Genomic DNA, 23,686 nt, shown 5'->3' on the forward strand with positions numbered 1-23,686 from the left:
CAGTTTACAATCTTGAGAAATAGGAGCCTTCTGTGATCATTTTGGTACTTTCTGCAGTTGGTTACAAATGTTTTAATACTCTTATAACTCAGTGGTGGGCAGTTGTTCTATCTCTTATGATGTTCCTTGGAGGCCTCATAAAACTTAGTAACTCCACACACAGCACGGCTTCATTAGTTCTGGGTTGAAGCGCATCCAGGAAACAGGCCCCTTACTCACTCTTTTGGCCTCGAAGCGGTCATGGTGCACTGGAGTGGTGAGCCTTGGGGGGTATTTCCTTTAATAATATTCAGAAGTTGTCTGAGCTCAGTAAAACATGGCTGTGTAGCTGGCTAAAACTTCCTTCCTGACCAAAGTGTCAGTTAATTTCCAAAGAGATTAAACTATCCCTCCGTACACAAATGTTCAAAATTCACAGGCCATCTGGGGTTCCTGTATCCTCACATGAGAGACCCCAGATGGATTGTAAATTCATCCCTGTGGGTAATATACTGTAGTTGCTCCTTGGCCCTCCTGCTTTTTCCTGTGGCATCTGATGCTCTGGCCATGATGAGGTTAATTTATGTGGCTTGATATACTTTATCATCTGTCACTTGTACAGCTCTCGCTGTGCCATCTGGTGTCTCAGAGGCAGTTTCAGGAATCAGCATGCATAAAAAGGTATCTGCATTTGTGAATTCTTTCAGGCATTTGTAGGTAATAGCTAAAAGATATTTTGAGAAGCCAGTGCCCATCTCTGCCATGGATCACACTAATGTGGATAATCTGACATGAGGTTCAAAGAAAGCCTGCTATATTTTGCAGGAAAACACATCTAAATTAGTCCTCAATCACCAATATTGATGGAACCTATTTATTTTGAGACCCTGAATATCTCTATCAGGCTGAGAATATCTTACTGGGCTCTTGTGCAAAGCAGGAAAAGGCAGAGGCGATGGCTTACTATCAAACATGATGGATGATGAGACCAAAAAAGCACATACTAGCAAAAAAAAATTTTGTTTAAATCAAATTCTGCAGCAAAATGCCTAAGTACCCCTATTATAATGATTTCATATCCATGTCCCATTTTCAGCAATGTGTTAGGACCTTGAAAGAACACAACAAAACATTAAATAGATAAACCCCAAAACCAGATGGAAAACATACTCAGGGGAAGTAGAAATGTTGAAATGATAGAGCGTGGACTGTCCTGTCTGTCAGTCAGGCTGGCTGTGATTTCCCTGCTCCAGTGCTGGGTGCCACAGACAGGGAAGGGAGGGCTATGAATATTAGGGCTCTTGCCTTTACAATGTATTTTGGGAGAGTAAAATAATAAGGGAATAACAACAAGAGTGAATATTCAAGAAGAAAAGGGAAGAAAATCAAGGAGCATTTTGAATGGGACAATTCCAGAGAATGGCAAAATCCTTGAAAGAAATTAGCGTTAAGCCAGGTTTTCAAGGAGTGAAGAGTGACCTTTAGAAAAAAGCTGGAGGGTAAGCAAGACAATGCCAAGGTCAAGAGACAGGGTATGGCCGACAGATTAATTGAACAAAGTAGAAGTCCTCATAGCATAAGAGAGATCTGGAGTCGATGTAACAGGAGGGGCTTAATCAGTGCAGGCTGCAATATCTTAAACTGAGATTTTGAAATTTAATTTAAAGACATTGTAGAACTATTATATGTTTTCAGGGAGGTAGTGGATGAAAGTGGAGTTTCAGGGGAAAATTATTCTAGAAGCAATATGAGTTAGTACTTTAAACATGGGTGGGAGAAGAGCAAAGACCCATTCAGACACCTCCCTAGTTCTTACAACCTGAATTGCAGTTATAAGATAAAGATAAGGTAGCTCTAGGGCATGGACTATCAAAGGTAACCCATGGTTTAAAAAGCAATTTTTCAGTCCACCAATGAAACCTTATTATTCTCCCCCTATTCCATCCTATATCTTCCCGCCTCTCATTATTCTTCTTTGTGTTAAAGAGCAAAGGGAAAACAAGCCAACAGATACTGCCCACAGATCCAAAGATTGTCAGGAAAGCTGTACTACAAGGAGAGGGATAAAATTAGTGAGCTCAATGGAACAGTCAATTGATTAAAAAACAGCCTTTGAAAATCTACTCAGTGCAGGACCATCTGTTGACACTTCCTGACTGTAAATTTCCAGAAGGGAAAATCTAGATTTCATGTTTGAGTGATAGCCCTCATTGTGAAAGCCTAGTTGAGCCAGGACTGTATTTCTGACAGTAGCAAGAAGGAAGACTTTTCTCAGGAAGTTGAAGGCTTGCTCTTCCCGGTGACTCCTAAAATGATTCCATTTTAATCGACTCTGCAAATATCTTCCTGCTCTGCAAAGTCAGAAACTCTTGTACTTGTCCCTGATCCTCAATGCTCGCTCAGTCCAGACCTAGGAGACAGTAGGGGCTCAATAAATGTTTGTGAAAAGCATTATGTGTTTGCACTGCATGACATTTTGGAATAACTACCTTTACTTTCTCTTCCTGAAAAGTCTTTACTACTCACCTTTGAGAGTGCAGCATGATCATTGTGGGGTGATTTTGCTGTGGTCAGCATCTTCACCATCCAACAGTTCCCCTCTGCTAGTGTGTTTTCTGCTGAATAAAAGTGATTCTCTTTTTTTCCTGTTGTTTTGTAGCTATGGGTCGAGTAACTCACCACTTTTCTTTGGCACCTTTTGTCTATCACTCTTTGATTCTGTCTCAGGTTCAGAAAACATTTTCAGCAAAAGGTCAGATAGTAAATATTTTAGGTTTTGCAGGCCATAGGATCTGTCACAACCGTTCAATTCTATTATGGTAGCACAAAAATGGTCACGGATAATATGCAAACAAATGAGTGTGGGTATGTTCCAATAAAACTTGATTTACACAACAGCAACTGTATTTGGCCTGTGGTCTGTAGTTTGCTCAACCTGGTTTAGTGATATGGCATAATGATCTTAACTTGCTGTTTTAAATGTTTTTACATTTCTACTCTCCAACATTTAGCTAGTATTTATACTTTTCTTTCTTTTTTTGTCAACCATCCCTTTTTGCATTATTTTTGTGCCTCTTATTAAAATGATCAAACAGGCTGATTGGGACTTGCCAAGCTTTGTTCTTTATGCACCCTAGGACTCAACACGTTTCATATCCAACCATCCCCTTCTGTTACCGGATTTTGACAAGGTTCTTGACTATGCTGCAGAAATGAATTTCAAGATCATGTTGGGTGAGTTAGGCCAGTAATTTATTTAGGTAGGGAGGGATGAGAAATGGGAGAAAATGACAGGTCTGGGGTCCCAGGTAGAGAGCAAGGGGCTAAAAAGTGACAAAGAGGACTGATTTGCATACTACAATTCCCCATTATAGGTTATAGATCCCCAGGTTAACTTGCGTAGTGATCCAAGTAGGGGAGAAGGCAGCCAGAGTTGGGGTCCAGAGGTGAGAGAGAGAGAATGCTAATTCAGGCCTTGTGCCTAGCTTTTTGAACGGCTAATTATTCCACCCCTTTGCTAATGGCAGAGGAGGAATTGCAGCTGTTTGCTGTTTTGCTTGATTACCCCACCCATCAATACCCTGTGAGGGCCCAATGATAAAGTCCTTGAGGAATATCTCAGGCTTCTCCTGAGATATTCTCCAGAGGGAGTCTTTGTTCTGGATGGCAGGATCTTGGGGGTGGGGGGAGGCTTCCAGCAGCCATCTTGGGGTTATTGATGTCCATGTGGACTCTCTGCCTGGTTCCAGATCCATCCACCGATTCCCTATATTACTAGCCTGCTTCACTTTGAAAGTGATTTTTTTTTTTAACCAATGGCAGGTGATTCTGGCACAAATAACATACCAAAACACAATTCAGGCATTCTTTGGATGCCACTGACCTTATGAATTTTTTCAGCAGAAAATTATCTTGAGTGTCTCTTATAATAACTGGGCTTCACTTGGCTCTCCTGAATCCTTGGCACCTGTAAACAGTCATTCTCTAATGGTATTGACCTCTTTGAAGATCTAGTGGGCATAATTGGCAGTTTACCTTACATCAGCTGCTTTTGCCTGACCTGGACTCTGTTCTACCTACTTTTTGAATGAAGAGAAAAAAGTATATAATTCATGGCCATTAAACAATATTCCAGAGCTACCAAGTATCTTTTAATTATCCACAAGGGTTCTTTGAATGCCCATGTACTGATTGAAAGACTATTCTTTTGGATGTCATCAACTCCATTCTGACCCACAAGGTATCCAAGAGATGGGAGCCATAGGTATGCACTATGCAACGGGACTTTCCTATTAATCTTTGCAACCAGGGGTGAGATAGGTTAAGGGGTTTCTCCAGATTATATTCATCTTGAGACAGTTGTCAGGAGTCTTGGGTTTGCAAGCTTTCCTTTGGTGCTGTAACACTGCTTTCACTTGCAAATGGTGGATTGTTGCTGAAACCAAGGGACTCTTTGCTACGGGCTCCTTTATTAATGTTATCAGTGTACTAATTCTTCCTGATTTTCTCAGGCAATCATGGTAGATTCCCCTCCCTTCCCTCAGGAATAAGAACTCTATTTATAACATTGCCCACCTAATATATTAAAAGAAAGCTTATTAAAGTGCAAAATACCATTCCCAAAGCAATCATAGTTTTATTGCCTGAGATCTATAATGCAGGTTGATTAAAGAATAAGGAAATAAAATATAAGGAGAAATGGTAAAAATAGAGCTGTTGCTTTTGATTGTTGAGATTCACAGTGAATGGTTGTCTTGGCCAACATAAACACAAAAATAAAAATAAAAAAATCTGTGCATCTGGGACTGCAAAAATATTAGACTAAACTCTGGACAAGGGATTTAGGTTTGTGTGTTTTGATTCCAACTTAGTCACATGCATTTTCTTATTTCCACATTAAAAACTTCTCGACTGAGCTCATTTAAAGTTTACTCATAAACAGTGGGTCTTATATATATTAACTACTGAAGGAATCAATAATTCTGGTTCTGAGATCTTTCCAAGTTTGGCCACATTGTCTTAAAAAGCTGGAAAATTCTGTCAATCCTGAAAAACTAGTCTGAAATAGTAGATTTAGAGATGGCTGAAGGCATTTCCTATTTAATGAACACTTAAAACACATTAAGGACTAGTAATAAATACAGCATTGCTATTAGATTCCTGCTTCAAGCTGGGGGATAGGTTAGGGAGACTCCCTTCTCATGAAGATGATAAATAGGAGACGGGTCATACGGATTCTACATCCCCAAATAGGAACATTAGATGGGGAAGGAAGTAGATAAACATCAGGTTTTAAAAAAATTAAGTTGTACAGCTGAAGCTATCACTAAAAATCTAGAGCAATCATTCTCTCTTTCTCTAGGCCTTTGAGAAATGTCAAAATAAGCTCACTGGGGTCTGTACACAGAGGCTGTCAGCAGTCTAGACACTGTGTAGACCACATGTAAAGAGAGTTAGTAATAAATAGAGGTGAGCTTATCTTTGTTTCCATGGTTCTTTAGAGATAGAAAGAAGGGAGAAAATTTTTTTCTTTTGTCAAGGAACAAGTGTAAAAGTTAATGGTAGATTAAGAACCAAACTACATGGAGACCATGATTAGGGTTTAAAATGATCTATACTCTCCCATTTTTCAAACATGGTGGAGAAAAGGGACATGGTATACAAATTTTGTTGGTGGGGGAGAAAAGTCTTCTTTTACTTTGTGTTAACATTAAATTTATGATATCAGCTCTGCAAGTACCATGAAATCTGTCTCTAAGGCAGAGTTCAGGCTGTGTGAGCAAGGTCACAGTATTTGGTGGCTTTGTGTTCTGAGAGTTGTATGCTGCCCAAGCAGAAGGATGCACTTCTCAAGACTCCTACTCAGAAGCGTGATTAGAAATGACAGGCAATGAAATTCAGGTGACCTGAATTATATGGTCTGATCTCATGTGATTAAGCCCATATTCCATATATTCAGCAAAGATGAACATATTTCAGAGAAGAAAATGCCTGGCTAATTAATCTGACAACTCACTCAACAAGCATTTCCAATTAGAACACTTTTATTGAAACCCTACTATAGTTCTGTTCATAATCCTTCCTCATTCCTTCAATTGACAAAAGCTATCAGACACTGGGCTCAGTGTTTTATATTTGCTCTAGTTTGCCAAAGGGATGCTGATGCAAAGAATCAGAAATGTGTTGGCTTTTATGAAGGGGGTGTATTTGGGGTAAAAGCTTACAGTTCCAAGACTGTGAAAAGTCCAAACCAAGGCTTCATAAGAGATGCTTTCTCACCCAAAACAGCTATTGTTGATCCTGTTGTCAGGGTACGTGGGAAAGCAAGATGGCTACCGGACTCTGCTGAGGTCTCAGCCTTTCTGTCTGGGCTCCCTGTTTCCTCTTGAGCTGCTCTGTGGGCCCAGCCTCTTGGGGTTTCATGCTTAAGTGATCTTCTAGTCCTCTCTCAAATGGCAAAATAAAAAATGGCGGCTTCCTTTTCCTGTGTGTGTGTGTCTCTCTCTCTTTCTCCATTTTTATCAGACCAAGCAAGAGGGCAGAGGGCTCATGCCTCACTGATGTAGTTCAATCAAAAGCCCTAAAGTATTCTTACCAAGTAATCTAGTCAAAAGACCATCAATAGAATTTAGGTGCGATCAATGGGTATCAAGCCCACAGAAACTGCTTAGTTTTGGGGATTCATAAAATAATTTAAAACAGTCACAATATTCATTTAATGAAATCCTTCAATGAGTTACATTACATTATTTTCATGTTATAGACTGGGTTAGATAATGTACGCAAGAGCATATAACTATGGAGGTCGGATTGGAACCCAGGTCTGCCTGACTCCAAAACCCCACCTACTAGTCACTCTACTACAAGAGTGCTTCTCCTTTTTACAATACCACTCACTCTTCTCCATCAAATTTACAGGTATGTTGAAGTGTCCATATTTTGACTTAATTACTGAACAAAGGACAAGCTCAGTGCGTGTTCCTTGAGAACCACGTCTCCATCTGTGATGTGCCACTAATGAAAAGGGACCCCTACAAGCTGAGTATGAGCTCTACTTTCTAATTTCCCCACTCCTCCTCAATAATAGAATTTTTCCCCTACTTCTACAAGCTGGAGAAGTGAGTTTGGCTAAATTGTGGCCTGGGGTTGAGAGAAGTGCTGGGAAGATAGTGAAAGGAGGTTGCTCACGAAAGCATTGACAGTGGATGCTTCAGCGCCCTCAGCAATGATGTGACTGTAGTCAGTGATGCTGCCTTTGGGGTTTCCATCAAAGTGAGGTGATTGCCTCCTCCTGTTGCATGTGGTGTCACAGACAGAACAGCAGGCTGGCATAGGAGAAGAGTCATTTTGTCTTTCCCCTCACTTCCCTTTCTCTTGTCTAATTTTCCTTCTTCCTTCTTTTCCTGACAGTATTTGTGGGGGGACTTTTGGTGCATTGAAGGAGACTTTACAACAGAACTCTTGCTCCAAATAGGACCTTTTGTCCCGTTGCCTCTCATTACACCGCAGACCCTGCCAAGCATGTCTTCTGGAGGCTGGGGCCTGAAGCCTTGAGAGGGCTGCCTGAAATATTTCACTAATGCTCCCAACCACTTACCAGACCAATTGTGGAATAACTTAGTCTTGGGAGAAAACTAGGGAATTCAGCAGACCATGAGTAGTTGTATCAAGTTTAAAACTTCAAGCAAGAGAACCTGGGGAAAGAAGATGAATGAATAGAAAGTGATCTTTATTCCTACAAGTAGGCAGTGAATGGGTCACTGGTTCAGGCACTGCAGTAATCCTAGACAGAACCCTACCCAAAGTATGATTTATCATTGTCAGAAATAAAAATTGCCTTTGCATTTATCATTCTACCTCCTTATTTTATTACATCAGCAAAGCTCACAATCTCTCCTTTACTCTTTCTCCTTTTATGCTTTATAAAACTATAGTGGGTAAGCATTTTCCTCTATGCTGACCCCCAGTAAATTGAGAATATACATGGCAGTTGGGATAAAAAAGTACACAATTCCATAATGCTAGCGACATCTGTGTATCTCAGCATCTTTGCAGTGACATTGAGCTACCCAAGGACCTGCCTTTGTTCACCCAGCAGTTGACTCCTTGCCAGAAGAACATTATACCACATTAATCCCACTGATGGCCTGTCTGTGTAGATGGATTTTTAATCCATTGATTTTTTTTAAGCCACCTAATAGCTCCATTGATAACCATTATATAATTCCATATTTTTAATCTCTTAGTATCACTGTTCACATTCTTTAGAATGTAATAAAATTAGAGACAGTATTCTAATAATAATTTTATAAATTAAGAAAAATGACATATGTGGTGACACTTTTCAATATCTACCCAACTAATACAGGTATTCATGTTTAATGAAGTGGTTATGGTAAATATTTAGACCCATGACAAGCTCAGATAAACTGCTAAAAGAAGTTTATGCTTTATCAAGTAAGATTATGCTCTCTCAGTACCTAGTGACTATCAGGCATTATGAATCATCCACTCCTATGTTTGACCGATGTTGCTTATATCTTAAGTATGTCTCTCTATTCCAGACTGAAGAAACCCATGTACCAAAAGCCAAAATATAAATGCATGACTTTGGTTTCTCTTGGTAGAAAAGCTTGTGTGGATAAAGAATAGTAATAGAAAAGACATTCTGAGTGTACTGTGTAGCTGTGAATAACAAAGAGACTATTTTGAATGAAAACATTTTCTTTCAGCTGTGGTAAAGAAAGTCACAGTTGAACTGAAGACTTGTTAGCTATTATATCAAATTGGAATAATGTTTCTATCTGAACATGTCTTATTTTTTAAAATGTGCATTTTAACTGTAAGTGTTGACCTATACCTCAAATTGGGCAATGAGATAGCTTCTACAACAGAATTAATGATAAGCTTCTTTAGTAGCAGAATTTTATCTCCTCTTTGTTCTAGGTCTAGTAACAAGATTTCTGTGTAATCATTCAATGACTTAGATGGTATGCAAGTAATATTCTTATTTTTCAAATAACTAGAAAGAAACAAAGTTTTGACACATATCTGTCTAAGAAAGATGGTGGAGAGCTTAGTGGGTGACAAGTAAAAGTATGTGACAAATGGTAGTAAATAAGAATTCTGCCACTTGTTCACATGTGATGATTAGATATTTTTTAGATTAATATTTGATCTAAAGAGTAAAAATTTGAGCCATGGACTGACTGCAACTTCAAATTTTGGAGGGAATCAGATGAAAAGGGAAAACCTAGATTTGTTAAGTATTTATTAAGTCCCAGAGAATGTTCTATATGCCATGAGTATGTTCTCTAGCTTAATAAATTTAAGTAAAATATCAAGTTATTGACCTATATAGTATCATCAAACTATACTATATAGTATAGTATATACTATATACTATATACTGAATATGAATGTCATATTCAGTACATTGAATAATTCTTAGTAAAAAACCTATTGCAAGCACATATCTCAATGGATCATCTCTATCCCTCTTGCTAAAGTCATTCTTTGTTATCTTAATTTTTAACTTTTTATTTTGAAATAATCTCAAATTTACAAGAAGATTGCAAACATAATAGAAAAATAATACAGAGTATACCAATATACCTTCTACCCAGATACCCAGATTTACTAGATTTTAACATTTGCCACACTTTTCCTTACATCATTCACTCTCTCTCTCTCCCTCCCTCTTCCCACCTCTGTTCTCCTTCACTCTTTCTCTATTTTCTAAATATTTGAGAGTAGGTTGCATATATCATGCTCCTTTACCACTTAACATTTCCATATTATTTTTAGCAAGAAGGACATTCACTTACGTAACCATGTTATTGTATTCCAATTTTTTAGCCAATTTTTCATTTATTTTATCTTAATTTTGCTTTCCATTCTCATTCTAGGGCTGTTTTGTTTTTCAGTGTTTTGCTATTTGTCTTAATAAAGGATCTGCTTTTATGCACAAAGAACTAAGAATGTTCAAAATACTTTGAATCTAAAATAATTGTTTAGCCTCCATATTCAGTGTTGTGTGGGCTGGGGATCAGGAATTCTTGGAAGACCAGGTACAGTTTTTTCCTACTGTTCCTAAGTTATCAACAAAAAACATCTGGGGAGTTATTTTCCTGAGCCTTTGTTCTGAACTGTAAAAGGTTTTCTGAGTGTTTAACTAGAACAAGATCACGTGATCCTGAATGGAGTACTTGTAGTGCCTTTCATTGCTTCTTCAGAATTCCTTTACTTGGCTCCGATTGTGGGACAAGTTGCTACCAGGTGTGGGAACACAGGCTTAGGGACCACTGAAACTTTCAGATAATGACCACTTCATTACTTACACAGTGCAAAGGGTCCAAAAGAGCAAGGGAAGGGATTCCATTGTGGCCGGTCTCCTGGGGAGACCAGTTGGGGTCAGTGGATGGCAGCACTTCATGCCCTTTTGTGTCAGAGGGGAGAGACCTGCACTGTTTCAATGTGAACTATTTATTCACCCCAGAGGGAGGGGTCCCTGCCACTGAGAGTTCTGCCCTGGTAAGCATCTATGACTCTTCATTCCTGGTTTCCAGGTTTGAGGTTTATTCAGGCCTTTTCATTAAACCTAACATTTCCCCCACGTTGTGGGATGGCACTAAAACGTGGCACACAGTAGAAGAGGCAGCGGGGATCAGGGAGGGCTGGGAGACAGCTGCTGAACGTTTTTCTGAGACTTCCCCAGCACTGTTACCATGAAGTTGAGAATGCAACCCCCCCACAGTATCTAGTGATGAGCAGGTGATGTTGGCACATTGTGTGTTGCCATGGCAATTGTTCATCATTCACTTCTTCATGCTGTTTCTTCCCTTCCTCTTTCCCTTCCCTCTTTCCTTTCTCTCTCTATTTCTCTTTCTTTCCTTCCTTTCCTTTTATTTTCTCTTTCTTTCATTCTGAGAAAGAGTCATTTGTGGGGAATATACATTTAGGTGCTAAAAGATAGATTTAATTTGAACAGAAAGTCAAGAGATTTATTATAAATGCTCTTAAAATTATAATGGTTTGAGCTGTTGACTGTATCCTCTTTACCCATATAAAATGTATCAATGCTTATGTAGAAACATAAACTGTGGGTTGATATTTCAAAATTCTCCTTTTCCCCTTCAACAAAAGTTTGAAATAAAAATATCATCTGGGTATGTGGTTCTGTTTTTTTCATCTGCCAATATTTGTGACCTTGGAAAAAGTACTAGACTTTACAGTTGCCTTATCTGTGGAAATAGGAAAAGTAAAGATTCCTAAAGATTGGAAAAAAATAAGTCGATGCCTCAAATGAAAGAAGATAACTACATGATTTAGAATTAAATATTTAAAATGTTATAATTCAATTACTCTCTCTTATTTCTCTGTGAGGCAAATATGTTTCATGGATTATGAGACTGTCTTGTAGACAAATAACATAAAGCATAAATTGACTTAGGTAGGAAATTAATAGGGAGTCAAAATTTCAGACCAGTTTTCCTGACTTTTATTCTTTTTAATCAGCTTCTTTCCAGGGAGTCTGCCCTTCTTCATGCTAGGGGTCACAAAGGAGAATATTATTATTGTTATTGTTATTATTTGTGAACGCAGGCATATTGCATTGTTGGGTCAAAGTTCTCTGCCTACTTTCTGATTACCAAATGCTATGTGACTTACGGAAAAATGCAAATATTTTTGATTCTTAGAAAGCTTTTATGATTAATTATTAATATAGGACTTTCATGTTGTAATAATACCTGTATCATTAGGCACTTTAGGTGTTTTAAACTAAATTAAATAATAGGTCATAATAATTCTCAAACTCTAAAGGGTTATAAAAATGAAAGGCCTCGTATATGAAGGTATTTTGTGGCCACAGTATGGAGGTATTAAATATTAGGCTTACAACTGTTGACTTAATTTGTTGGGCAATGGAGAATGCTTGGAGATTTTAGAAGAAGAAGTTAAGAAAAAAACCAGATAGAGCCCAAGGAAGATAGCTCTTACAGTAGACATGGATGAGAGGGGGAGATGCAAAAGATACTGTAGACTTAGTATTTATGGAATCAGTAAATTTTTAAAAATGAGGATGGGATAAGTAAAAGAAAGAATGAAATATGGCTTTGAAGTTTCATTCTCATGCATATGAGACAAAAAAATAAAACATATAGGAGATATAAATTAACTTTGCCATATGTTAACTTTGAGGAATTGGAAGGGCACCCCATTGGTGATGGAAAGCAGACTCTAAGAAGCATTGGGTAAACTCAGGAATGTGATCAGTATTAGAAAATAAAGATTTGAGAGTCATTTGTGATGACTTGCTTACACTGCCTCAATTATGGACTTCCCTTAGACTTAAAACCACAAGACAATAAATTTGTATTGTTTAAAACAACTCATTGTATGGTATTTGACTTAGCAGCTGGAAACAAAGACAGAGGCAGAGGGATTTATATGCTCATATTAAAGAGACTATGAGAAGAGGCCCCGGAAAGAGGCAAGAAGGATGGGTCAGAGAAATAAAAGGTCCAGGAGAGTTATAGTATGATGGATATCAAAGGAATGAGGAAATTTATATTTTCATGAAGATGGGCTGGTCAGGATTTAAAATTATTTTATTTGGGAGCCAAGAGAAGAGACTGGGAATAATCATTAGAAATGTCAATTGTGAGGAGAAGATTGGTCAGAAGTAGGAGTATAGGCAAGTGTCATTTTTTAAACTCACCATCACCTGATAGAAGCCTGGCATTTAGGAGCTATTCAGTAAATATTTTAAAAATGAATGAATGGTGAAACCAGATTGTGAGAGTTCAAGAAGCAAGTTGGTGACAGAGAGTTAAAATTAGAGACTATAGACTTGTTTTTATAAGACATTGGCAGTGGTGCATATTATAGTGTATATAGCATATACCACGAACATACATTGCCACTAATAACTAAAATGTATATATATCTAACTATTATCTCATTTGATGTTCTCAGCAGTCCTATGAGAGGGGAGAATTCTTCTTGCCTCTTCTAGCTTCTGGAGTTTGCTGGCAACCCTTGGTATTCCTTGCCTTCTACATGCACTCCAGTCTCTGCCCTCTCTATCTTCACATGACTTCCTTCCCTCTGTGTCTGTCTGTGTTTCTTCCCAAGGACAGCAACCATGGTGGATTAAAGGGCCATTCTACTCTATTAGGACCACATTTTAACCATCACCAATTTCATCTGCAATGACAGTATTTACAAAGAAGGTTACATTCACAGGTACTAGGGATTAGGATTTCAACATCTGCTTTTCTCTTTTGTGGGGTGGGAGGTGGGCAACACAATTTAATTGATAACAGTCACATAGTTGACCTTGGAAGAAGTTAGGATGCATCTTACTATAAAACTCCTCAACTTAAAATTCTTCAGCATCTTCTATATTGAACCCATAGTGTCTTGCACAGTGTCTGGGACACTGAAGTATTTATTACCTTCCTACTGATGGAGTGACTGAGACAGAAATCAAGTCATTTTCTCAAGACCCCACATAGTGACTTAGTGGGGGAGAAAGAATTTTGACCCAGGCACTCTGATTCAGATCACCTGGTTCGAACAATTATACAACACTGCCTCAAATTATTTCATGCTTGAAGTGTCTGCCTGTGGGAGTTAAGAAAATCCTGAAGGAGTGATAAAAAATTTGGAGAAAAGGGAGGGATTGAAGCATTTATGATGAAAAATAAACCTGTTAGGAGTTAAAGAGTGGGAGAAATGGTAAATAATCCAAACCCTTGGAGGAAGAGTGTTTCCGAGTGACATTGAGCTCTGAGGCTGTTGTACTAGTGGATGAGTGAAGATCTGTGGAACTGGAGACCAATAACATTGAATTATTTTAAGACCTGTGAGATTAGGCCATTAAAAGATTGAATGAGATGAGCTTTAGGAAATGAACCTAGACAAAGACTTCTATTTTCCAGACATAGTATCTCAGAAACTTTTGATCATACGCATGTTAGAAATCATTGATTGTGGCTTGTTGGGATATGATCCACGTGGAGTTTATCTGCGGAAGATGCTAAACCCCATGTTGGCTTCCTGCAGTTCCAGAGCTGTGAGCGAGAGGACATTCTTCTAGGTGTGAATTCATGGGGTTAATTTTTAAAAATATTTTTCTGCACATAGTCCAGATCCTTGCACATAATGATTGAATTGTAATGGAGATTGTGCCTTTTAGGAAGATTCTGCTTTCTTTTCAAGAAAATGCTATATCAGGAACCTCCGTTCATTTGTACTTTTGTAAGGTATGAGAATGAATAATTTTCCTAAGGGGAGTCATTTGAAGGAATTTTATTGAATTCAAATATAACATTTCGGCTTGAAATTTTAATTATCAAGTTTGAGATCTCACTTGTAAAAGAAGACACCATCTTTCCTGTATTTTTTTCAAATGGGACTCCCCTGGAAATTATTTTTGTTTTGCAGCACTCATTCAAGACCTAACTTAGAAAAAGCAGCCCTTCTTTCTATTGTTCCAAACTATGTCTCCATGCTTCGTAAAAGAGGTGACCACATTTAACCTATAAGTGGAGCCACTGGGTTGTAAGCTGTGATAAGAAATGTAGCAAGGATCTGTAGTAGCTGTAGTTGAAAAGCTGTCACCTCACTCGAAGGAGAGAATTGCACTTAGGATTCATTATTCTTACAGATTGGATTTCTGCCCCCACCCCACCCCTCTTAACTTACCGACACACACATGCACACACAAACCCTCTCCTGGATGAATTGTCTTCTTAAAAACTTGACATTTTTTTAAAGGCAGACTGCACATCAGGATACATGTAGAACCCAGTGAAACATAAAACATAATTCCTCTTAACAGGAGACATTTCTTTAGACTCTGATTCATGACTGGTTCAGTAAATTAGGGAAAGAGGTAATAAAAGGCAAAAAATGAGCCATATTTTCACATAATAGATAGTCCATAGACTTTTGTGTCTTTCCTCAGAGATTTTCTTCCCTTTTTGAAACTTTTGCAGATACAGTTTTTACCTATGTTGTATTATCCTTAGTGATAACCCAGTGAGGGTCAGTCTAGGACTGCCTCTCGGATTGTAAGAGAATAGAAGTTAGAGTCGTACTAATAGCATGCAGGGAGTTCAGGGCTTTAGCTGCTTTGAAGCCTATCTGTCAATTTTTCTTAAAATCCACACGTACGTACACTGCCTTCAGTCCTTTTGCTGCCTGATTAATGTGCCTCTGTTCCTGTAGGCTAACACATGCTGCATTTGCCTTGTTTCTAGCAGCCAAGCCCCTCTGGTGTTGCCAGAATTATACCTGGCTCTTTCTTACAAATTATTGTGATGATTAAGAAAGTTTGATGATATATCATTTTTTGGATTCCAGACCTTCTGTCAGATAATAGAGTCAGAAGAGAGGGGCTGCTGCAGTTATTTCATATCAATGCTCTGAGTTCAAATAAAGTGTCAGGATGACTAAGTACAAGGGATTTGTGGAATGCTTTAATGTTGCCTCATTTCAAATCACTTCATAAGCAGCCTGGTAATGAGCTCAATAAATTCTGTTGGAGGAGAAAAAAAAAAGCCCTGAATTCACTACAGAAAAAGTAGGTTGCTATTTTATAATTAGGCCTCTGGGCTGGTGGGTAGGAGTCTTATTTCCTGTTTGAAATCCACTTTGTTAGCTCTGTGATGTGGAGACGGCTAAATGAGTATGAAATATTATAATTAAGGACATCACAAGCTGTTTATCTTACCAGCAGTGTTTTTCCTTAAAGGCTCCCTCATTGACCACTTGTGTATTATAACTGCTTTTTTTCTGTGCCTTGCCATTGTAACAGACAGAGGTTTATCTGGTTCTAAGGGGGAAGAGAAAAGCCACCGGAAGTCATGCAAGAGACCCCATATTGCCTTTATTTTGCCTGAGTCAGGTGTTCTTTTCATGAGCTGCAATAGGTTTGTTTATGGAAATAACTGGAATGAATTTATAAAAGCTTGACTAAACCTGCTGAAAGCACGTTACGCACTGTCCAGGGCCAGGCTCTGGGGTGTTGTCTTGGATCCTGCCAGGCACCATGTTTTTGTTTCCAGGCTGACATGGAAAACCAATCCCACTTTGGAAAATGAGAACTGGTTTATTATCGATTGGTTAGAAAGCAAGTGGCCAGATCTGTAATCTCTGCTGTGATTTGAAAGGCTCTATATTATGATAATCCTCTGACCTGCCAACTTTCTCGTTTCCATTCAATAGTGGGATGGTGGCTCCTGCTCCTCTGTAATAGCCTGAAATGCTGATTCTCACCAGGTTCTGCTAAAAGGTCTGGAAAGCAGCTACATGCCTGGTAAACCATTTGGCTGAGCTGACCAGTCAAATCATATATTCACACCTTGCCTTTGTGTTGTTTTTTTAAAAGGCCCTAGTTTTCTTCAAAAAATGCAGTGATCATGCTAATATGCTCATAAGAATGGACTCAGTATATCTGGACATTCAGCTCTGCTTGGCAAGATGATGGAAAGTAAAAAGTTTTTCTTTGGAATTTCACAAATTCACCTTGATCCTTGAGTCTGAAAGTCCCTGCTATGTTTTGTTGTCTCTGTGATTTCTCCATTAAAATCCTTTTTTAGAAAGTATGTAATAAACAGGCTTATTAAGTAATGATGTAATTAGTCATATTAGAAGTATTAGGATTGTCTGATACAGTTTCAAGAGGATACCTGAGGCCACTTCTTCTGGTTGTGAGCACTGTGCACTGTCCCCAAAATACCATCCCAGCGTGGAGAAGAAGGAAATCCCATCGAGGCTCACCTCACCAAGCACTGAACCTAGGATCAGGCTTGGATTTGTCTGGAGGCATGAATTGCTCTTTCTAATTTATTGCCTACAGAGGGATGCTTTTGCCTAATTTACACAAAAGTGCCACCTGGGCTAGAGCTGGACACCATATTATTTCTCCCAAAGGAGAAAAAGAAGTGAGTCTATAATGTTAGTCTTTCTGTTATCATAGAGGTTATTTGAATACCAGGGTTCCTGAAATCACCCAATACTGTATAGATGGAATATGACTCTGACTACATACCTTTTAACTAAACATTTGCATTGTTTGCACAAAAGCCAACATGTAAGCCATTGAAATATAACCATGCTTTAAAGCAGGGGTTCACAAACCTTTTCATAAATAGCCAGAGAACAAATATTTTAGGATTTGTGGGCTACATGGTTCTGTTGCAACTACAACTCTGCCATTACCATAACATATAAATGAATGGGCATGGCTGCATTCCAATACAACTTTATTTATGGATTATGAAATTTGAATTTTGTATAATTTTCACATCACCACTTAAAAATGTAAAAATCATTCCTAGCTGGTGGCCTTACCAAAACAGGCTTTGGGATGCGTTTGGCCCACTGACAGTAGTTTGCCATACCCTAGTCTAGAGTAACTTTAAGTGAGGCCTCTTCCCTTCCAGGAGAAGGAAAGGCAGGATCCAGATAAATGAACATTATAATTCCACGAACACACTTTCAGACACTGTCAGATTATTAAAGAAGACAATGACAAAAGTAAAGCAGTTTAAAAAGACTAATCTCTTTTAAATTTTGTTAAAAATAGAGTTGTTTTTAGAAAGTAAAGCATGTAAAATATTACCATGGAAATGTAAGGCGAGGTCGCTATGAAATGAGGTCTACTTATCCAGAAATCGTGCTTACTGAATTCCAGCTGCTGAGATCCATTTGATGTCTGCAGGATTCTTTCATTCATTCATTTACTAATTGATTCAGCCAATACATATCGAGTTCCTACTTTGTGGAGGATCCATGAGGTGCTTAAAGTGGGGGAAAGTACCAATCAAGGGAAACAGGTTTGCATCCCTAAGGCATCTGAGAAATAAGCCGTTCCAGAGGCAGAGTGGTTCAGCTGCAGAAGGTTGGGAAATAGCCACTAACATATGACCTGCATCAGTGTTTGCCCTGTGAGCAAATGTGACACGCACCTAAGGAGGAGAAGAGGCGGAGCCCCAAGTGACAGCAGAATGTAAACAACAGCTCAAAGCCACCCTCCAAAGCGTAGCTTTCAAGGTTGTACATGGGGCTTTTAGTCAGAAACACGATCTTAGCAGCTCAATCTTCTAGGATGAAGGACAGTTATATTTTACATGCATATTTGTGGATAAACATAGGCTCAAGTCTTTTTCTCTTTCGTCCTGAGATTTTTATATTTTTAACAAAGACTGTAAAAATCTGTGGCTGATCGGTACAGATCCTACTGTAGCTGGTTCATTGCCTTTTCTTCCATGCTTGATGCATTCCTTTATTATTTCCAGGACAGCTACTTTGAAGAAACAGCCCCATCTCCACCACCACCCCATCATTACCACTACCTCAAACGCAGGTAGAATTCTCTGCAAGAGGAATTTATAATTGCACCTTGATTTTTCAGTGGAGACATTAATTGAACTGGGTTAAACTGACTTCTTGTAGTCATCAGGAATTCTAGCAGTCCTAACAGGAATGAAATGCATCGGGAAGGAAACATTTTTCTGGCTCCAAAGGCCAAAACATCTGGATAAAACCTGAAATATGGAAAATGCAGACGCTGTCCAGAGAGTTTAATTTTTATTAATTTACCTGTCTCAAAATCTACTCTAACATCTACTAGAATAATACATAAATACATGAACTCTACATGACGTTTGTAGAGGTGTTCAAATCTTCAGGTATTTTGTCACATATTGTACTTGACAATTCTCACAAACACCTAGTGCACCATTTTACAGGTGTGGTGACAGAGGTTGGAGACATGAAGGGACCTGCCCAAACTCAGTTACCAGGAGCCCAGGCAGGGTCTAAGATTTCAGTTCAGGTTTTCATGCTGAAGTACAGGTTCTTTCAGTTATACCATATGAGCCTTATATTCCACAAAATTGCACTAAGGCTGCCATTAACTACCTATGTGAGTATAGTTAAAGAAACTAAGCTGCATAAGCCATGGTCTTTTATGAATTACTGTTATTTGAGGAGTGCTTGTTGAGAGCCAAGGCATTCTTGTTACTGCCTGATGCTTCTTTCTCCAATGATATGGTATGTGTTTAAATTTTCCAGATATCAAAATGTTCAGCAAAACCAAACGTCTCGTGTAGTGTTAGGCAGACCTAGCCTTTGCATTGGTTATATAATAATAATTTATCATATACTTGTATTTATTATCATCATTCCTAATGAGGCAGACATACAAACCTCATGTTTGATGTGTATCTGCCAAGTAATTTGATATGGTGCAGTTAAAAAAAGTCAGAGATCATATATTTGTTTAATGACTTGGGAGGGAAACCAAAGTTGATCTGATCTCAGCCTGATCAGGTGGCAGCGTCCATTGTACCCTGCAGCCAAGGCCGAAAAAGTTTATTTAAAAAAGGGAAAACGTGTTTGTGTGAATGTAGTAATGCTTAATTGCTTTCCAAATCTAAAATAAATATTTACCTAGAGAAAATTCTCCAAGACATTAGGCAACTGTTCTTTCTTGTAAGCCAGAGAAACACATCAAACCACAGCTATTGTGAACTGTCAGAGCCCTGGCCGGCCAGCGTTGGCACTCTCACGCTCGGTGGTGAATCCCTGCTGACATTCTCCACTCTGGTATGCTCCAGACTCTCTTCCCTCCCCTTTTTAAACTTAAAGAGACATGATAAGAATCTGAATTTTTATAAAATGTGGCAAAAAAGATCCAGGGACAATGCAACATAGGGTTTTTCCGATCTTTTCCTCTGGTCCCTCATCCTGGCCACCATTTTCTCCACTGAACAGACCAAGAGATTGTGGCTGGTGAAGATCTGAAATTAGATGAGCTATGTTCCTATGTAAGTGGAGAGATTTTCTGAGCAAAGTTAAAGTTGATTTTTTTTGTTGAATCGTTTATTCATTCAACAAACATTTGTCTGCTTATTATATTATACCAGCTGTCCAAAGCATTGGAAGCATGTCTGCCTCTGTTTATCACCCCACAGCCCTCAACTGAGCAAACATAGGCCATGGAGGTTAAGACGAATACACAAATTAAATGGCTAAATGAGAGTTTGATGGGGATGTGAGCCAGGAATGTGCTGGATATTATTAAATCATGTAGGAAGGAAATCCAACCCAGGCAGAGGAGAGTAGGCAAAGGTGCTTCCTCTTAATGTGGGGCTCCTAACTGCCGGTGCCTGTGCTTTAAGCTCCTCTCTGCAGAGTTTCACATTTCTCTTCCTGTTCCATCCTCAAACACTGTGGTGCCGTGTCCTGCTGCTCTCAGTCCTGCCCACAGAGTGGCCGTGGACTCCAACTGTCACTGCTGAGGCCAGCTAAGGGAACTATCACTCTGGCCCTGACTCACATGCGAGTGCTGTCACCTCTGGGTCTGACAGAAGGTGCCACCTGTGGTCCAGAAGCACACCTAGCACAAGCGTTGGAGCTCAAACCACTTTGCTCTCTGCTTGAGGCTGCTGCAACTTTACCTCCAAATGACTGGCTTTCAACCTGCTCACGCTGCACTCTATTGCATGCTCAACAAATTAGAGAAGCTGCAAGCTCTGGCTTTCTCACAGAGGAAAGAACTCTTCAAGTTTTTCTGCTAGATGTTCCCTCTCTTTAGGTTCCAGTGGCATCTGGGCAGTAGAATCTCTTCCTGCTGTAGTCAGGAGAAAAAGCACTAAATTAAAAAAACTCCACTTCTGACCCTGAAGCATTGCTTTTGGGGGTAATCTGTGTGTCTTGGTGGTCCCTTTCCAAGGATAAATTCTTTCTCCAGATTGCATTTTAGGCTTTCATGCAAATACAATTCTAATGGCTTTGTGAGCCAGTCCTCCAGATCTGCCCAGGCATATCAGAATCAAGATGTGACAAGAAAATAGAGGAAAAGCCCAATGGTGGGATGAAAGAAACGAAGGCTTGAACAACAGAGGACCCACTGTCCCAACCTAATTTAAACCTCACACCCTCCAACATTTTGGGCTCCCTAACTCAGCTTTTAAAATACTGCTTTTGTGCAAAGGAAATAGGTGCTGAACAAGAGAGGATGTCTGGAAACAAGCCCTTGATATTGGGTCCTCCCCCGCCTTGGGCCACTGTGAAAACTAACATGAGGCTGCCTTTTACATCAAGAACAAAAAGTAAGATGCATGTGATTCTGGCTGACCCTGCACCCTAAGAGTGATAACCATGCACCCTAAGAGTGATAAGGAAGAATAAGAATGGCTAGCTAAGGGGATTGCTTCTCAGTTTAATTTTTTTTTCCCCAGGAAGTATCTGGTCTCTGGTGAAACTATAAAACCATACAGCATTTCGAATACCCCAGAATTTATCAATAAATTATTAATTTGAGGTTGAAAGATGGCTTGTAATTAAACATCGTGATTGTTTTCAATTACATTTATTTTGTTCCTAGTAGTTTCTATTTCCAAATATCTATTACAGAACCCCTTCTTTAAACGACTCCTCTCATATGAGCGTTGAGCTTTCAGATGCCTCTGAAAATAACTGGGCACATTTTAGATACACAAGAAGTATTTGTTAAATGACATGAAGTGCAAATCAGAATTTTATCTGTCACTTAGCCTAAACCCTTGAACTTTTAAGAAACAGATCATTGTAACTAAGTGTTTTAGCCACTAAATAGGAGTAACGAGTCTGAACACAGTTTCTGTCTTTCTGTTATTTTTCATTTTGATGCTTTTCTTCTGCTGTTGGCTATCTTATTAGCACTTCCTGCTGGGAGATTCTTTTCTTCAGCATAGTATCTTACTAACCATCAAGGTGGCCTATGGAGGGTTTGCTAATGCTCAGCATGCCCAGAATTATAAATGTGGTAAATATCATGTGGACAAAGCAACTGCATTAAAAAAAATCTACCACTCATTGCATTTTTTTACCCATTATTTAGACATATTGATATATATAAAAAGTTTCCCTTGGGGAATGACACAATTTATGATAAACAGAAAAATCATTCCTTATGGAATATAATTTGAAATTTTAAAAAAGACCTTTTTTAAAAAAAAATTCCATATCTAAATTTGGAAGGCATAGTTTTGTAATTTCAAAACCATTAGTCCATTTTTAGCAGTGTCTTCTTTGATTAAGCTCATTAGCCTGGGCATATGGGCGAAAGTCATTGAACTGAATTAATACTGTATAAAACAATTACTGTTTCTTATCGGCTTCACTTTCAATGTTCTCCTAAATGAATATTTCACAATTAAAGAAACAAATCCAAACACAGTTTTCATCATCTTTTGAAGTGTTCGGCATGACAGACAATATATTTTTGTGTTACTTCAAGTTATTTTTTTCTTCATTCATTTCCAATATCTTTTTATTTATACAGCCATTCTTTAAAAATGTGCAGTTATATTTATTTGTTTTTTCACCATCTTCCATTCCTCAAAAGCTTTGAAGCAGCTTACAATAATATACACAATAATATGTGATGCATACTTCGTCACTTAGCAAAGTCATTAAGAATCTGCCAAATTAATTCAAAGTTGATAAATTTGGGGAAGATAACAAATGCCTTTTGTATTTGTGAATTTCTGCCATTCATCATTTTGAGCCTTTAGGTCACTATGCCATCTCCCTCACTTTATTTATTTATTTATTTTGCCACTGAGATAAGAAATCACATTGGCAGGTAAGAGGTTTGCAAATGGCTAATTATAGTCTCTTCCTGATTATACTTAAGGGAGTCACTGCTGATTATCTTCTGCAAATCTTGCTTTCAAGTTCTATTGACATTCAAACAGAATGGGCTATAAAGTCATTTGTGGTTATTACTCAATACCTTTTGTCTAATTTCCCTTTCCCATGTAGCCTATCACCCAGCAGGGCATCTTTTATACCAAAACACTTAATTTCCTCCCACAAATCAATGAAGGTTAAAAACAACAACAAAAACCCAGCAAAAATAAAGCAAACAAAAAAGCGCAATAGATACCACAACTGTTTGGCAGGCACAGCAAATCCAAGATATTACCTCCAGCCCTGTTCTTGTTAGGGGTGGGGTATTTCATGAGACAGTGATTTAGGGAAGACAGATACTATGCCTACCACACGTGCTGTGAAACTTTGGTGTGCGTGAGGGTCTATTTTTAAGTGTGTGTATGCAAGATCATATATCAAGATTAGACAGGGATATGTGCATTGTATGTACGTGCCTATGCATGTGTGAAAATAAACAAAGCTCATATACATGAAATAAGTAAAATAAAAATTCGATTCGATGCAATCCATGCCCTCTGTGAGCAAACGATGAAGATCCACATTTTCCTATATTCTGACTCGCTCTATAATGCTTGTGTCTTTTTAGCTCTAGAGCAGATAAAGCCCACTGGATAAGTGCAAATCTTTATTCCCCAATACCAGAATATTCTTTCTCAAAAGAGTTCTATTTTTTCCTGGCAGCTGTGAAGCTTTCCTGGATAACGGGCAAGGACATTCTCTTGGCTATAAGGTAAGTTTTATTTTTAAATGGAGATCTGTAACCCTAACCCACCCCACCTATGACAAAACCAAACTGTCTTGTGTTTCACTTCCTGATGCAGCACATAGTGACAATAGAGAATTTGCCACCTTCCCTGTTAAGGCTTTTACTTGCAGAATACATTGTTGGTTTGGATGCTGTTGTTACCGCTGAACTCCCGGTACCCCTTGTTTTTAGAAGCACCATGTGACCCTAGAAAGGCAACGCTTT

The 23,686-nt window shown here is 38.6% G+C and overlaps 1 long non-coding RNA gene across 12 annotated transcripts in view; it reads left to right on the top strand.

The window, feature by feature from the left end:
- The window catches only part of LOC101417391 (uncharacterized), a 61,467-nt gene that overhangs the window by 34,249 nt on the left and 3,532 nt on the right, over positions 1–23,686 (top strand). For 11 of the 12 annotated variants that reach the window (XR_009187987.1, XR_009187991.1, XR_009187992.1 and 8 more), the window contains one exon: positions 23,398–23,446. This is a non-coding gene — a long non-coding RNA (uncharacterized lncRNA). Of the gene's footprint in view, positions 1–20,992; positions 21,111–23,397; positions 23,447–23,686 lie in introns of all 12 variants that reach the window. The other variant, XR_009187995.1, reaches the window with a different exon arrangement.

This window comes from Dasypus novemcinctus, chromosome 11 (assembly GCF_030445035.2).
Source record: "Dasypus novemcinctus isolate mDasNov1 chromosome 11, mDasNov1.1.hap2, whole genome shotgun sequence".
NCBI lineage: Eukaryota > Metazoa > Chordata > Mammalia > Cingulata > Dasypodidae > Dasypus > Dasypus novemcinctus.